Source organism: Opisthocomus hoazin, chromosome 4 (assembly GCF_030867145.1).
Source record: "Opisthocomus hoazin isolate bOpiHoa1 chromosome 4, bOpiHoa1.hap1, whole genome shotgun sequence".
NCBI classification, from domain to species: domain Eukaryota; kingdom Metazoa; phylum Chordata; class Aves; order Opisthocomiformes; family Opisthocomidae; genus Opisthocomus; species Opisthocomus hoazin.
Window position 1 is genome coordinate 78,499,753 of NC_134417.1, and position 16,573 is coordinate 78,516,325.

Consider the following 16,573-nt stretch of genomic DNA (forward strand, 5'->3'; position numbering starts at 1 on the left):
AAATAATTAAAATGGACTACATTATGTCTGTAGACATCATCTGGCAACATGGAACTATTAGGAAGAATGGCGTCCATTATGCTTGCAGACAATGTCAGCTAAAGTAACCAATTAACAAAAAAAAAGGAAATCTCATGAGCACAATTCTGTATTATTAAATTGTGTTCCTTTGTCTGTGTAGTGTTGTTATCAATACATAATGCATAGCACTCTTTTCAAACTGTGAAGTTCTGTTATGAATTCAAAAATGTCTTTTTGGCTGAAGCTCTTTATGAACAATACTTTGATTTCCATATGCTGTCCTCCAAACATATGTCCACAGAATAATAAATAAATCCCTAAACATTAGATTTTGTTCAAAACTCCACCATGTTTCAGATCAGTGGTAGAAAATCTGTTATCCTCCTTGTTAGCTGGACAAATAGTTTGGAGCAAATCACAAAATCCACACGTCGGTCACAGCACTCGGTTTTTCTCAGACAAAACTTGTTGCATTTACAAACCATCTTTGCTTAGGTATTTGAATCAAGAAGTCCACATTATAATGTTCACAGCATCTGATTACTGAACAGGCTGGGCTAAATCCTCGCCTGGTTACTTGCTTGACTCCTGAGGACTTGAGGGGTTGGACTAGATGATCCACAGAGGTCCCTCCTGACCCCTACCATTCTGTGATTCTGTGAAAACGTATGTAAAATGCAATAATGACTGGTGGTAAAAGTTTGCCTGGGAGCAACAGTCACGTCAGGGTTCCTCAGCCCTGTCACCACAGATGCCAATACGTAGGGCTTGGTCTGATGGACTTGGTTTCAGAGAGCTTGCTGCACTGACCCAGCTGACAGTACAAATGAGAATAAAAGTCACAGGGAGGCAGAAGCTGCAAGTGCGGAGACAGGTGTGTTTTTAAGTTTTATTAGCAGATGATTTCACTTGACCCTGGACAGGAAGGAGGAGTGGACACAATCTGTAGAATCAGTTTAATCTTCTCCTGAAAGTGGTGGCATTTGGAGGCTGGGTTGGGCTTCGTGCCTCTTTCCAACTGTGGCAAAAGGCTTTTCTATGCCCCTGCGCCTTTGTGTCTCAGCCGTGCTGCCGTTTTATTTAACAAGTTGCTGTTAGCCAGACAATCTCATTTACTTTTCATTATCCTACTACGACTGACATTAAAACATTGCCATTAATTTGTTTAGACCTTTATTCTACTGTTCTGTTCACTGAAATGTTCCAAGCATACTAATACACAAGGAAGAGCTAAAAATGACAGGACAATAAAGTGTGCCTGACATTTTTAAAGAGATCAAAGGAAAAAAATGTCTTCATGATGACCAATGTCATTTTTAACAACTCTGCTCCAAACCATCCAGGGCACATTACTTATGTTTACATGAAGCCCTGTGAGACAACGGCAAAGATGATATCACCAGTTAAAGTGGACGGCTTAAGGCTCCTTAAATTAAAAACGACATTACCTCATCAGTTAAAATTGTGTGCCAGCTTTGGTGTATATCAAGTAGAAAATAAAGCTGACACTGATGGAACTGTAAGCATTAACATATGTGAAATATTGTGTTAACTGCATTTCCTCTTATATATTTGATTTTTCTAGTAGCAATTGCTCAGCTAGTTAGCTTCACTGTCCCGTTTCAGATTGGTGCAAATATCAAGCGGAAATGTTCTCTTCTCCGATAATTTTACAGATACTTTAAGTAGCCTGCACTTTTTAAAAATTAGACTTCCATTCTGTCTATAATTTCTTTATGATATATGTGTAACAGGATTTGAAAGTTGGCAGGAGTGTTGTAAGAAGACCTCAGAATTATTTTTCTTTGGTGTTTTTTTTTCCTTTTTTCCTTTAGAAATGTCCTTAAGAAGAGCAGCTCTAGGTTCCCTTCAAAGCCTACTGAAAGTACTCTGGAATGCAGGCTGCTAGTTTTTAGACTTCAGGGAAAAAAAAATTGATGTTGAGATTTTTTAACAAGACAACCTTTCTCCTAATAATTAATTGCTTGTTAAAAAGAAAGAGTAACCACATAAAACCACAACATCTGAGTGACAATCTTTGCTCTTCTCTCCATGATCACACTATTTCACCAGTTTCCCAGGAACCATTTCTTGCTCAAGCCTCAACATTAGATGGTTTTTCAAATGAATATCAAGAAGAACCCTATTTCTGAATTATTCAATTATATGAAAAATTTTAACTACAAATGCCAAGCAAATTTCTACATGCTTTTTTACTTGACATATAAAGAAGAAAAAAAAAAGCCAAAAGGTTTGAATTCAGTATTTTTATTCTGCTACACCTAATAAACAACTTGCTATAGTCTTACTAAGTCTTTTGTATACAGCCAAAAAAACCCTAATCTGTAAGTACCAATTTTGCTACTATACAAAGAAAATTTGGCAAAAAATATTCAAATTGATTTCTATCACTCTTCTAGGTTTCCTCTTTTATAGCAACAGTCGGCCCACACCTTTCCATTGTCCCTTAGAGTGACAGAACTGTAATTTATGGTGCTCTTTCTGGCTGCTGTGCAATTGTAAGTGACATAATTTGGTTACTAAAAGGCTATCTTCTAATGGATTTTGCAAGTTATAGGTTATGCAGCCCTGTGGAATACTGGGGGATTTTTCAGTATTTTCCTTTTGCTTTGAAAAATTACTGACAGACAGAAAAGAAGTTTAGCTGTAAGACAACGGGTATGAAGTACGATGTGAAAAGGGGAAACTTCAGAGATCAGCCCACAACCTTCATAGTCTAAGGACTGTGTCTTTCACTTGGCAGTTAACAAATGGATTTGGGTTCTCCTACACTAGTGGCAACATCAGATATCTGGGCTGCTGTGAGTATCTGTATTTTTTTTTTCTTGCGGAAATGAAATTACTCTGGATTTTACTAGTTTATACTTGGAAACCAATATTCCGCTGTCATTTTTGCACTTTTCAAAATCATACCAGAGACCATAGTGTATCACAAACAACTGTTCTTGTAAATAGGAGAAAGTACAGTCACAACTTGAAAATGGATTTGCTGCCAAGGAAGCTCAGAAAGCAGCTTGCGTCTCCCTCTGGACTTGGTAGCAGTTCTTCTCCATAAGTTTGTCAGGAGAAGATGCTGTGCCAGGGATGCAGTTGGCACACTGGCATCCCTGTGAGGAGACTGAATGTGTCACCTCTACAGCACCCAGACAGGCTTGGCGCGCAGCCCAGAATACTGAGTTTGCAAATTTGGATTTCCCACTTGGCAATTCTTCGCTCAGTTACTGCTGCCAATGGTGTGGCAAATATTTCTTGTAATGTTATAGTCCTTTAGGGTTTATGGCACAGAGACGTAAATATAAACATGGCGCTAACCATGGAGTGTAGTTTCAGGTGAAAGACTAGGGCATGAGTTCATGCGCAAAAATCGGAGATGATTGCCCAGAAGAGGAGGTAATCAGTGGATATGTTCACGGAGCCACTATGTCACGATGCAAAAAGCATTCCCTTTCTGCTTGTCTGGGTCTTTCCGGGTATCCCATTTTTGTTTGCTTTCTGTTTGCACCCTCTGGGGTGTGCGAGGACGGCGCGTGGCTCTCAGGTGGGAGCCTGCTGACACGCACTGCAGAGCTCGCACACTCCCCCCTCCTCCCAGCCGATGCCTGAACATGCCATTACTAGATGGCCTGAATTTTATGGTTCAGTAAAACAATGTCTGGGACAGATTCCCATTGGAAAGATGAGGGAATCTAGAACTCCTCTACAAATTGTTGAAGGAATTGCAAAAAACCTGCTCTTTTTTTGGAAAGTGTAAGTTACCGGTTTGAGGAAAAGGCCAAGCAATACCTATAAAATGAGCACTGGGCAATGAAAAACATAAACAGCTGCAGACTACAGATTTTGGTGAATTTACTATTTCCAGTTTCTAGTAGGTGATAACAGCGCTTAGGTCTGGTTTCAGTTCCGAATGTGCTGGAGACCCCTGAAGTGCACCATAGCACCATGTACTGCAGAAAGTGAAGTGAAAATGCTGGGAAGCCCTGCCTGCTGCCGAAGCCAGCCAGTTTGCCAAGCTACACTCCGCTTCTGCACACTTTCCTATTATTAGGGCAGTGAGATCTTATGCCTTTTGCCTAAAAGAATTCCTTCCCAAGACATATGCAGAACTCAGCTGAAATGTAACTGCCTGCCATTTTACCTTACAAAACAATCAGTGAAGGGTATGCAACTACATTTTATGTCTGAATACACCATATTTTTCTGCAGCCTACTATGATCTGCATCTATAGGGTGGTTACGAGTATTTTGGTAATTCATCTGTTAGAATGAAAAGTTTTTCCACCTCTCTGTTTCTTTTATCACTTTGATTCCACTTCCACCAAGCTGCTAAACCTCTCCCTGACATAAATTATCCACCCTGGTCAGAGCATCTTTGGTTCTGAGAATTTACTTCTTAGTATGTGTCTTTCTTTTGGCTTTATTTTATAAAGCTTTTTTTTTATTCTTTGCAAGGCTCCATTTTAGCTGAACAGAAGGCATTGCATAGAGGAAGTCTAAATAAAGAGTTTCAAGTTGTTCTGCACCGCGGATTTGTGCCCCATTAGTGACTGAGGGTTAGCGGTGTGGGATTGACTGCAGTGCTTGTGGCACAGGGCAATCTGTATCCCAGAGCTAAAAGCTTAAGAACTGCAGGCACTCAAGGGACACCAACTTTAATCCCAGTTTTTTAGCAACAAGAAAAAGAAATACATGCTGTTAAAAATAAAAAATTAAGTTTTTTCTCCCTGTAACCTCAGTGTCTGTCAGGTTGCTTTCCATTCAAGGCTCCAAACAGCCTGACTGCTCTCTGGGGCCTCCTGTGCCCACCCTGTCAAGGTGACCGGTCTATGGGTGTTAGAGGGGCAGCCTCCTCCTGTGGAGACATGCTAGCCTTCCCTGGCAGCTGGGACTGTCCATGCAGGTATCCCACCGGAGGGGACATGACTCCTCACACATGGGCCTCAGCACACGCCTCGACGGAGGTGAAAGCAGCACGTGGCCCTCGGTGGATCCTGGGTGACCGCTGGGTCTGCAGCCAGCCACCACGCCTGCACAGGGCATGGGTGCTCCGTCAGCACCACAAGGCACCACAACGGCTGGGAGCGGTGGAGGTTTTTTTGGTTTTTAGCCCCTTCCCAATGTGCCTGGTGCCATGGGGTGCTGTGTAGTGCATTCCTGCCTGGCTGCTCGCTCCCATCACACACTGCAGTCTTCTCAACAAAGCCTTTTGCCATCTCCCAAGTCAACTGTAGGTGTAGACATGTCTTTGACGAGATGAGTGAAGTGACTCTTTTTTTACATTATTTCTCTCTCCTTCCTTCCTTCCTTCCTTCCTTCCTTCCTTCCTTCCTTCCTTCCTTCCTTCCTTCCTTCCTTCCTTCTTTCCTTCCTTCCTTCCTTCCTTCCTTCCTTCCTTCCTTCCTTCCTTCCTTCCTTCTTTCCTTCCTTCCTTCCTTCCTTCCTTCCTTCCTTCCTTCCTTCCTTCCTTCCTTCCTTCCTTCCTTCCTTCCTTCCTTCCTTCCTTCCTTCCTTCCTTCCTTCCTTCCTTCCTTCCTTTTTTCTTTTTCTTTTTCTTTTTCTTTTTTATTTTTCTTACTTTCTTTCTCTTTCTCTTTCTTTCTTTCTTTCTTTCTTTCTTTCTTTCTTTCTTTCTTTCTTTCTTTCTTTCTTTCTTTCTTTCTTTCTTTCTTTCTTTCTTTCTTTCTTTCTTTCTTTCTTTCTTTCTTTCTTTCTTTCTTTCTTTCTTTCTTTCTTTCCTTCTTTCTCTCTTTTTCTCTCTCTCTTTCTTTCTCTGTTTCTCTCTTAGTTTCTCTTTCCCTCTTTCTTTCTCTCTCTCTCTTTCACTTTCTCTCTCTTTCTTTCTTTCTTCAACCTATTAAAAAGCCCAACAGATCATTTCTCTGAGCATGGACATGCATACAGTTGAATTAGCACCAGCCAGGCACTGCAGACTCCATGAGAAAGGGGGAGGTGGGTGCGAGTGCCCATGGCAGGAGGCTTTTAAACTGCTTTTGCTTGTACTGGATTCATGGGGTGGATGAAGCCCCCTAAGGAAGACAACATTTCATCTGAATCCCACAGCTCTCTGAAGTGTTGGATATTTAAATACACAATTTGCAATCGATTAATGGTTTGTAATTTACTGAAATCCCTGTCAGTTTGGGGGGCCTTTGTTTCCATTGGTCTTTTGTGAGCTGGTGTTTTTATGGTCTTCACCCAGGGCCAAAATTCACTGAAGGTACTCATACAAAGGTCCTGTCAACCTAAGAGATTTCTGGGAATAAGGCCACTGGGATTTGGCCACTGTTCAGTAATTAACTAATGCCATTAACTGACAGTGGGTCTCCATTACGAATGAACTAGTGAGGGTCTATTTTAGTACAAGACAATGCTGTAGTGAAAAAAAGAAAAGATGTAACAAAGACACTGATGAAGATCTACAGTTACCCGCTGTAATAGTTTGATTGCGACTAATGTTAGCAACAGTTTTGTTATTACATTGGTTTCTGGAATCATCTAAAGCTTTGGGATTTGCCCTTTCATTTTAAAATTAAGCTTTTGATTTTCTGCTGAACAGGGGAATGTGAAATACAACATACCTTAACCAATAAAAGTTCAAAACCCAGAAGTAATAGAAAATAATCACTAGTATTTTAAAATCTGATTTATCCTTCATCTTATCACATGCTTCTGGTTGTTTGGCTCATGCCTTTTGAGTACCTGGGACCGGCAGAACTGAAAATCTGAACTAAGTAATCAAGATTATATCTGCACTTTTATCTGTACAGCTCCACTGAGAACAGTAGACAGATCTTTAGCTGCTGCAAATGAGATTAGCCCCTTTATGTCAATGGATCTAAGCCAGTTTCCACTGATTTATGGCTAAAGAGGGTGCAAGTGGTGACAGAATATTTTACCATCTATTTACTTAGTTCTATTCTATTTACACCAAATAAAACCTGGAGAATTCCTCAACAGAAATGTGAACACCAGGATTCATTCTGGGAATGAATGTAGCAATGTTGTGCAGATATTGAAGAGGAATCAGAGCTGTGGACCAGGTTTTGCCATTTTACTATCGCAGTGTCCTAAGGGACGTAAAAGCAAAATTCATGTGCTAAGGTCTTCAGCATATCTATCTGTAAAAAGCATTTCACCAATGAACAGATTTGATCTTGAAGTTAGGGCAAATGCCATTGATTTCACTGCTTGCCACATACTGTAATAAATTATAACATAATGATCCCAGTACATAAAAATGAAAACCTCTTCTGGGAAGAAACATTCAATTTTAAACCTCTTCAGTGAGGAACTTCAGTTCATAACTTTCTGGCATTAAAAAATACTATCTTTTCATGGAAAAATGTTTCTGTCTGTCAAATAAGACAAATTTACAAATCCATGACTTCCACTTTAAGTGGGGGGGAAAGAAACACTTAGCAGTTTAAAGGCTTCAGAGATGAAGGAGTTTTCTAGTGTCAAACTGGTGAAGTTTAGTATTTATAGGAAATTCACATGCCTCTAATTACTCTAAACTCAGTTCCCAAGTAAAATATGCCATCTGGAAGATATTAGAGTAATTTACAACTTGTTCACCTCACTATTTCACTGCAACATCCTACCTCTTGCCAATTTTCCAGTGTTCTTCACAAAAGAAAGTGTAGTCTAATTTTTACTGGTTGTTTCATAGTTACTTTATCTACCTTGAGCCAGCTAAGAGTTTAAGAAACTGGAAAAAATACATATTGTTTAAAAAGTACTTTTCTTATTACTTGCTATACCTCAAGTTTTACTTTCTTTCACATGCACTTTTCAGGTGTGAGGGTTATGCCTTTGCTTAGTTTGGTATTTAGCCACTAATTTGACATGGTTTGATTTGGAAAGATATTCTAGGTGATAAGAGAGAGAAAAAAGATGGCACAAGCAGTCATCTTGCATAAGAGTAGACTCTTGTAAGCAAAAAAAAAATAATTTCCAAAAACTCAATTACACAGTTTTGTTTTTGTTTTCATGACCTCCCAGGAGACGCCCATCAATCAGAAAACTTCTCGTTAGTTGAGAAACTTCATCCAAGTATGCCAATCTGTTTATAAGTGAAGCTTTGCAGCATTCCTCTGAGGTAAAGTTGTCATTCTCATTTTACATATGTGGAGACAGAAGAAAGAGATTGAGTGCCAACAGTCTCCCAGAAATTTTGCAAACAGCAAGGAACAAAGCCCAGATAGCCAGATACCGTGTTTTAAATACAAAAGCCCAGTCTAGCTCCTCCTGAAATAATGGAAAGATTCCTAATGGCATCTGTGGGTTTCCAATAAAGCTTCTTAACAGAGGCTCGAAGCTTGGAAGTTTTCTTAAGCCTTGGAATGACTAGAAGGAGGACCTGCAAAGTCTCACACAGTCTCACAAATACATTTGTGTGATTTCTGTAAGAGAACTAGACTAAATTACTTGCATACAGAGACTCATGCATATCACAGAATCACAGAATCACAGAATCACAGAATAGTAGGGGTTGGAAGGGACCTCTGTGGGTCATCTAGTCCAACCCCCCTGCCGAAGCAGGGTCACCTACAGCAGGCTGCACAGGACCTTGTCCAGGCGGGTCTTGAATATCTCCAGAGAAGGAGACTCCACCACCTCCCTGGGCAGCCTGTTCCAGGGCTCCGTCACCCTCAGAGGCAAGAAGTTCTTCCTCATGTTCAGACGGAACTTCCTGTGCCTCAGTTTGTGCCCATTGCCCCTTGTCCTGTCACTGGGCACCACTGAAAAGAGCTTGGCCCCATCCTCCTGACACCCACCCTTCAGATATTTGTAGGCATTTATAAGGTCCCCTCGCAGCCTTCTCTTCTTCAGGCTGAATAAGCCCAGCTCCCTCAGCCTCTCCTCGTAGGGGAGATGCTCCAGTCCCCTCACCATCCTCGTAGCCCTCCGCTGGACTCTCTCCAGTAGCTCTTCATCTTTCTTGAAGTGGGAAGCCCAGAACTGGACACAGTACTCCAGATGAGGCCTCACCAGGGCAGTGTAGAGGGGAAGGAGAACCTCCCTCGTCCTGCTGGCCACACTCCTCTTGATGCACCCCAGGATCCCATTGGCTTTCTTGGCAGCCAGGGCACACTGCTGGCTCATGGTTAACCTGTCGTCCACCAGGACACCCAGGTCCCTCTCCGCAGAGCTGCTCTCCAGCAGGTCCACCCCAAGCCTGTACTGGTGCATGAGGTTGTTCCTCCCCAGGTGCAGGACCCTGCACTTGCCCTTGTTGAACCTCATCAGGTTCCTCTCTGCCCAGCTTTCCAGCCTATCCAGGTCACGCTGAATGGCAGCACAGCCTTCTGGTGTATCTACCACACCTCCCAGTTTGGTGTCGTCAGCAAACTTGCTGAGGGTACATTCTAACTCTTCATCCAGGTCGTTGATGAAGAAGTTAAACAAGACTGGGCCCAGTACTGACCCCTGGGGGACACCACTTGTCACCAGCCTCCAACTAGACTCAGCGCCACTGATGACAACCCTCTGAGTTCTGCCATTCAGCCAGTTCTCTATCCACTTCACTGACCACTCATCCAGCCCACACTTCCTCAGCTTCCCTAGGAGGATATCATGGGAGACCGTATTGAAAGCCTTGCTGAAGTCAAGGTAGACAACATCCACAGCTCTCCCTTCGTCTACCCAGCCAGTCATGTCATTGTAGAAAGCTATCAGATTGGTCAGGCATGATTTCCCCTTGGTGAATCCATGCTGACTACTCCTGATAACCTTCTTTTCTTCCACTTGCTTGGTGATGGCCTCCAGGATAAGCTGCTCCATCACCTTTCCCAGGATGGAGGTGAGGCTGACCGGCCTGTAGTTCCCTGGGTCCTCCTTCTTGCCCTTTTTGAAGATTGGAGTGACATTGGCCTTTCTCCAGTCCTCGGGCACCTCTCCTGTCCTCCAAGACCTCTCAAAGATGATGGAGAGTGGCTCAGCAATGACATCCGCCAGCTCCCTCAGCACTCGTAGGTGCATTCCATCGGGGCCCATGGATTTGTGGACATCCAGATCGCTTAAGTGATCCCTCACACAGTCCTCCTCGACCAAGGGAAAGTCGTCCTCTCTGCAGGCTTCTTCTCTTACCTCCGGGGCCTGGGATTCCTGAGGGCCAGTCTTAGCACTGAAGACTGAAGCAAAGAAGGCATTCAGTAGCTCTGCCTTCTCCGCATCCTCCGTCACCAGGACACCCGCCTCATTCAGCAGCGGCCCCACGTTGTTCCTAGCCTTCCTTTTGCTGCTGATGTAGTTGAAGAAGCCCTTCTTCTTGTTTTTGACATCCCTTGCCAGCTTCAATTCCAGGTGAGCCTTGGCCTTCCTCGTCGCATCCCTGCATGCTCTCACCACGTTTCTATACTCTTCCCAAGTGGCCTGTCCCTCTTTCCACATTCCATGGACCTTTCTCTTCTGCCTGATCTCCGCTAGAAGCTCCTTGTTTAACCATGCAGGTCTCCTGCCTCCTTTGCTAAATTTCTTTCTCAGGGGGATGCATTGCTCCTGTGCATGGAAGAAGTGTTGTTTAAAGAGCGACCAGCACTCATGGACCCCCCTGCCTTCGAGAGCCCTGGCCCACGGGATTCCTCCCAATAGCTCCTTGAAGAGGGCAAAGTCAGCCCTCCTGAGGTCCAGGGTTTTGATCCTGCTTATCGCCCTGCTTCCTCCACGCAGGATCCTGAACTCAACCATTTCATGGTCACTGCAGCCGAGTGACCATGACACACTCACACTGCTGCAAGGACTGAAAGGCTCTCTGTACGCCTCTATATCCACTAAATGTTGTTTACATGTGCCTAACTACTTAAATGATTTGTAGTTTGATTGGTGCTGTTAGCATGTACTGCTGAATTCACTAAAAAGCTTGCTTAATTGGTAAGTTACAGAAGCTTCAGGTTTACTTCCTCAATTGCCTAAAGAACAGAGAAAGAGTTCTATCAAATGAAGATCAGAATCGTTTCTGATTTCTTTTTTTTCTCATTAAAGTAAAAAAGGAATGCTTTAAGGTGATGGCAACCTTATAGTACTCCATTTGGGAGTTTTGCAAGGCTGATTAATTTGTAATTATCCAGTTGGGATCTATGTGGTGTATTAATCATAACCTTAGGAACCTGACTTTTAAAAGTACTAGGTAGATGTTAGATTTTCACAGAAACTGTGAAAGTTCAGAATATAAAATAAGTCCCACGCTTTTGAAACTCAAATATTTGTCCCTTGTGGGCTGTCTACAGCTTCTCTCAGCAACACCCACAATTAATGAAACTAAAAGAGGCTAAAGGAGAAAGGAAATTGCAGACATACATATCAGCTCTAGAACACAAGTTATGGCAATTTTCTTCCATGGTAACCATGTCCTGAAGCTCTGTAAATGCAGTAAAATGACGAGTATTTTCATTTATTTCCAGTTAGGAACTATATTAATAGAGTATTAAGGATGCAGCATTAGGCACTTGGAACTCAATGTTTCTCAGTGTTGTTCCCTTTGTTCTGATTTCTGAACCACATTCCCTTTGGGCAGACTGTTGGCCAAATGAAGAATCCACTATGGGATTAGTGTCTTCACATACCTAGCCTGTATTGATACAAATGCTTTCTGTGGGTCCTCCTTGCCTGAAAGTGTGACATTTGTAAATAAATCGACTGATTTTTGTCGAGACTGTATCTAAAACCTTATATAGCCACAAGACTAGGCATACGTACAAACAAGTGGAGTTATTGAAAAAAATACAGCTTTATTGTTGAAACATTTGACTTGTCAGTGTTTAATCATGCACACATATTAGAGCTTCTCCTGTAGTTTTTTAAGGGGGATAAGGGGGAAGACTCTTAAGCTATCACGAAGGAAAAAAAAAGTTTGAATTACATAAAGGCTTTCAAGACTTTTCTGGATTGAAAATGGAGTCCTAAAGTGTGCGAAATGTGTAGCATTATAACTAAATATTCTCATAAAGCTAAGAAGACCTTTGGCAGTCTGTTGTGACACTTAAAGATGAAAACCATCTCTCCTTACTTCTTTCATATAATAAAAACTTGGAAAGGCAAAGTCCCTGGCCATAGCATCTAGAAGTGCTCTCTGGCACAGGAGGCACACAAAGCTGAGTAAGAAGCGTTTGTGGTTCAGAGATCAACCCACTCATAATGTCTGCGTGTTTCCTGGCGGGCCGTTATCTCAGCACAAAATCATCTGGTTGTGTACATTGCCACTTTAACAAACAACCCTTACGCAGCATGAGTAATACGCAGAGCCGGCAAGTTTAAAGAAGTCCTGGCTTTGTGAATTCTAAATGATATTTCACAAGAGCAGTGCAAGGTACATTTACTCATGGATGGTGCTTTCAAATTTCAGCCTTCTGATCTTAGTAAGTGTGGTTGAAAAGCTGCCTGAAAAAGTCCCATGGTCCTCCTTCTGTTTTGCAACAGGGACATGTGTATGCATGTCTGTGTGCATGTTTCTGTGTATATTTTTACATTCTTTGAACAAAAAAAGACCTGAATCTTTTTAGCTGTCTCTTTCTAAAGTTCATTCTCAAGCAGAGGAGCAGTCTGGGAAACTTTCAGCCTGGAAGATGTGCATTTCAAAACAACCACAGCCAGGAAAGCAGAGTGGAAACCTCTATGCAAATTTAACTATAGTGATTGCTACTGATCGTTTTCTATTAATTTGTTGTCCAATTTCAGTATAGACATTATGAATAAAACTCCTAGTGATAATTTAGCATGTTTCCCTCTAGGGGTAGTTGCGTTTTGCATACATCAGTGTGTCAATCCAGCATGTTAGTACAGACCTACCCATGAGTTTCCGCTCTTGAAGTCTACATTAGGAAATCCAATAGCATCCTCAGCATCATTTTTTTATAAAGTACATGAATACTTAACATTTATTGCAAACAGATCACTTTTCTCTTAAACCCAGTTTCATACAGAGTTACAGTACATTGTTTTTGTAATAGAGCTTACAGTTAAACTGTACCAATTTGAAACATCAGTATATAAAAGTTTGTCCCATTGAGCAATTTTATTACCATTTTATTGTGTGTATCCTTGAACTAAAAAGTACATGTAACTTCAATGAATGTATTTATATTATGATAAAATATACCATAGATGTTTAAAGCTTCTAAGTCTGAAGTTAGTTCATCTGTATCCTACATCACAGAGAATGTCACAGTTTTTACGAGTTTTGTGACCTTATGATTTATGTGGGTCTTGAGAAATAACTATGTGTTTAGAATGGAGGAAAACAGTGGCCAATAAACATTCCCAGTAGCCTAAAAACAGGAACAGCTTGTTAGCTGAGGTCAGCCATATGACCCAGTGCCTAGTGAAACTGCATTGTTATAGCTGGCGCATGGGACAAACCAGCCATACAAAAAAAAAAGCCACCCCAGTGATCCACCTCTCATAAAAATGTCTTTCTTAGAAAGAGAGGCATGTGATAATGACTTACAGGAAGGAAAATGTGCACCGCAGATCAGCATCATCCCTGGTACAAATTTACTGAGTTTAGTGGAATTGCATCAGAGGTAGATGGGCCTGCACTATTTTAAAGTGGAAAACTAAATTGAAAGCCTGCCAGAATTCACAAGTGTCTGCTAAAGAATTTTGCAAAGTTCTCTTCTGGTACTAAATACTTACTTGTGAAAGCAAGCATGGTAATGAACATACACACAACACAAACACATACACAGCTCATGGGCTTTAGTAATTGGGACCATACTGCATACATGCGCACCAGCTCAAATGCCCAGCGGGAGCTGCACAAATGTCAAGGAAGTATTCATTAGACGGGACCGAGTTTGTCTTCTTTCCACTTCCTTTTCCCCTCTCATCAGTGCAACTTCTTGAGATATATTCTCTAAAATCTGCTGAGCATTTGGACGTATACTCAGTGAAGGCTAGATCTTGTTTGCAGCTGCATTGCTGGGAGATGACCTGTGCCTTTGGAATCAGGGCAGTGCAAAGCCGAAGTCAGGACTAACACAATCACACAGAAATTGCTTCTTTTGAGGTCAGCAGTAATGTTCTCCTAGAACCACTCTCTCTCATGCTTGTCCTGGCTGCTTCGGCAGCTGTGATCGAGAAAAACATAGGCTTCAGGAAAGGGCTGTTACTGGGTCCGAGAAAGCATGGGATAATGATGTTGATTTGTCTTCTGCATTTCATGGGTTAGGCTTCTGTCCTTGCTTTGTACTCAGAGAAATGGACAGTGTGACATGGAGCTATAACAATGTATTACCTGATATATCAAGGGGACCTGTAGTAACTCAATGAATTGCAAACATAAATGGTGCTGCAATTTCTTTCCTTTTGTTACCCAGAAGAGAGTGGTGCCCTAAGTCTTCATTAATCAATTACAATAAATAAGCCTTGAAAGGGAATAAACCATTACACAGCTGATGAAAACACCTACTCTGCAATTAAATGGATAAAATCCTGATTTGATGGCTTTTGTTTCGTTTACTCTTCTAGTCAGGTATGTATTAACGCTTTTACTTCTGTTTGCCTACTTAGTAGTGATAAGCACACAACAACAATCTGTATAAGACTCTGTGGTATTAAGCATTGATGCTTTCCTCTCCACTCACAGCTAGCAGCACACTAACCCAGACAGACAAGCCGTGAAATGCATTTGGGCTGGATTCTCTTGTACGTGCAGAGAATCTGAGCGAGATAACACCATGCTTTCCTTTGTGGTTTAATAATGCAAAAGACAGGCATTCTCACATTAGGGAGAACAAGGATTGTTTGCCTTTTGCATTCTTCAAGGTATAAATTGCCCAAAACAGTAGTAGGAAGTCTGGGAAGGAAATGAGATAATGCCCCATCCCTTTCCTCACTTTGAGCCTCCTGAGCTGGCTCACAGAGATGTCTGGCGTGCACAGAAGGCATCAGGGACTCCTTTTGGCAGCGCAGCCTCCGTCCCCCTGTTGCAGACCCTCCTGGTGCTGTGCCCGAGGTGGTGCAGCTCCTGGGGTGCACGGCAGGTCGCAAGGCTCACTTTTGGAGCTGCCCTCCCTCTGCCAGCACTGCAGCCAGACACTGTCACCCGGCAGCGTCTTAATGAAAGGAAACCTGCAGTTTTGCTTTCTCAGTGCTAAGATGCCCAAAGAACCGACATCACACCCAGCTTTGACCCAGATGATAAACGCAACTTGTTCATCCCCTATGCTGAGTAAAACAGTTGGTACCTGGCAGGGGGAGAATCTATAGTTGGGGGAATCTCAAACTTCTTGTCAAAAGCACTTGTTTTTTGCAGATGAAAACATTATTTTCATAACTTTTAAATATAAACTTCTCCTGTTTGAACAGCTCACGTATTTCATGCCGTTGAGCCTAGGTGTCAGCACATAGTCCCCTTTAAAATTTTACAATGTAACATAACCTCATTTTGTAACATTGTAAACATTTTCAAGATACAGGATCCTGGTTTTTATTACAGGGGTGAAATGGTAATAATCCCCCCTCTTTCCTGAAACATGCAGAAAAACCCTTTAACAAATTAAACGTACACATTCCTCATTAGCTTTAACCTGAGTTTGGTCTCGTGGGCACTGTAAAGCCAGTCCTCCTTTCTCTCTCTCTGAACAAAGGGATGTTAAGAGACTAACAGAGTATTGGAGAGGAAAAATCCTGCCTGACTCACAGCACCAACACATGTTGAGATGAACAGATTCCTGAAACAGCTCCAGTGAATTGAATTTTCACGTATTTGGCATATAACAGCCCGTATTTCAGCTTTTCCTCATTTACTGCACATTTCTCCTCAGATACCATGAAATGTCCTCTGCCCTTGCATGATTGCCACACGTCTAATGTAGGAATTACATCAGCCAGACAACTTTGAGAAATATTCAAACCTTTGTCCCTTCCCCCATGAAAATTCCACATGGGAATTCACAAAAATCAGAACGAGTAGAGGGATAAGAGAAGAACTGATGAAGGATTGCCTCTTTTTTCCCCATAGGAATAAGGATCATGGAAGAGCCTCTCACACCAGCAACAAAAGGATATATCAGCTGGAAAGAACCTGGGTAAGGTTTCTATGCAGCATTATGCTCTGGGAAAATAACAGTACTGCTCGTTAATGGTGCTGCTCAGAGCAGTGATAAACTCTACCAGAAATTGCCGTTCTTGCATGCAATGTGATTACAACACAGGGACACGTCTGAACTATTTTTATTCAACTGGCTGAGGTACTAATAATGTCATAGACTGTGTTCAATCCTGAATGTTCCCACCAGGGATAATAAAACCTATGCCACCACAGCTTTGCCACTAACTGGATAAAGATTTGGCACCATTACGGATGCTGCAGTCAAGTCTTTTACTGCAGCGCAGATGCAGATGTCCAACATGTGGCAAGTTGGAAGCTGGGAGTCATTCAGGCTTTGTGAGAGCCACTGGCCAGGAAGGCCAGAGTGTCGGAAGGGAACTGGGCAGGACTGCCATGCTGCCCGGGGGTTGCCTGTTTAGCCACCTGTAAACTTTCCATGTCGTTACAGCTCTGTACTGCTCACACAGTAGCTAACAGGGTCAT

General features: G+C 42.2%; 1 protein-coding gene across 4 annotated transcripts in view; it reads right to left on the reverse strand.

The window, feature by feature from the left end:
- NRP1 (neuropilin 1) overlaps positions 1–16,573 on the reverse strand; it is a 115,254-nt gene that overhangs the window by 66,398 nt on the left and 32,283 nt on the right. The window lies entirely within an intron of this gene.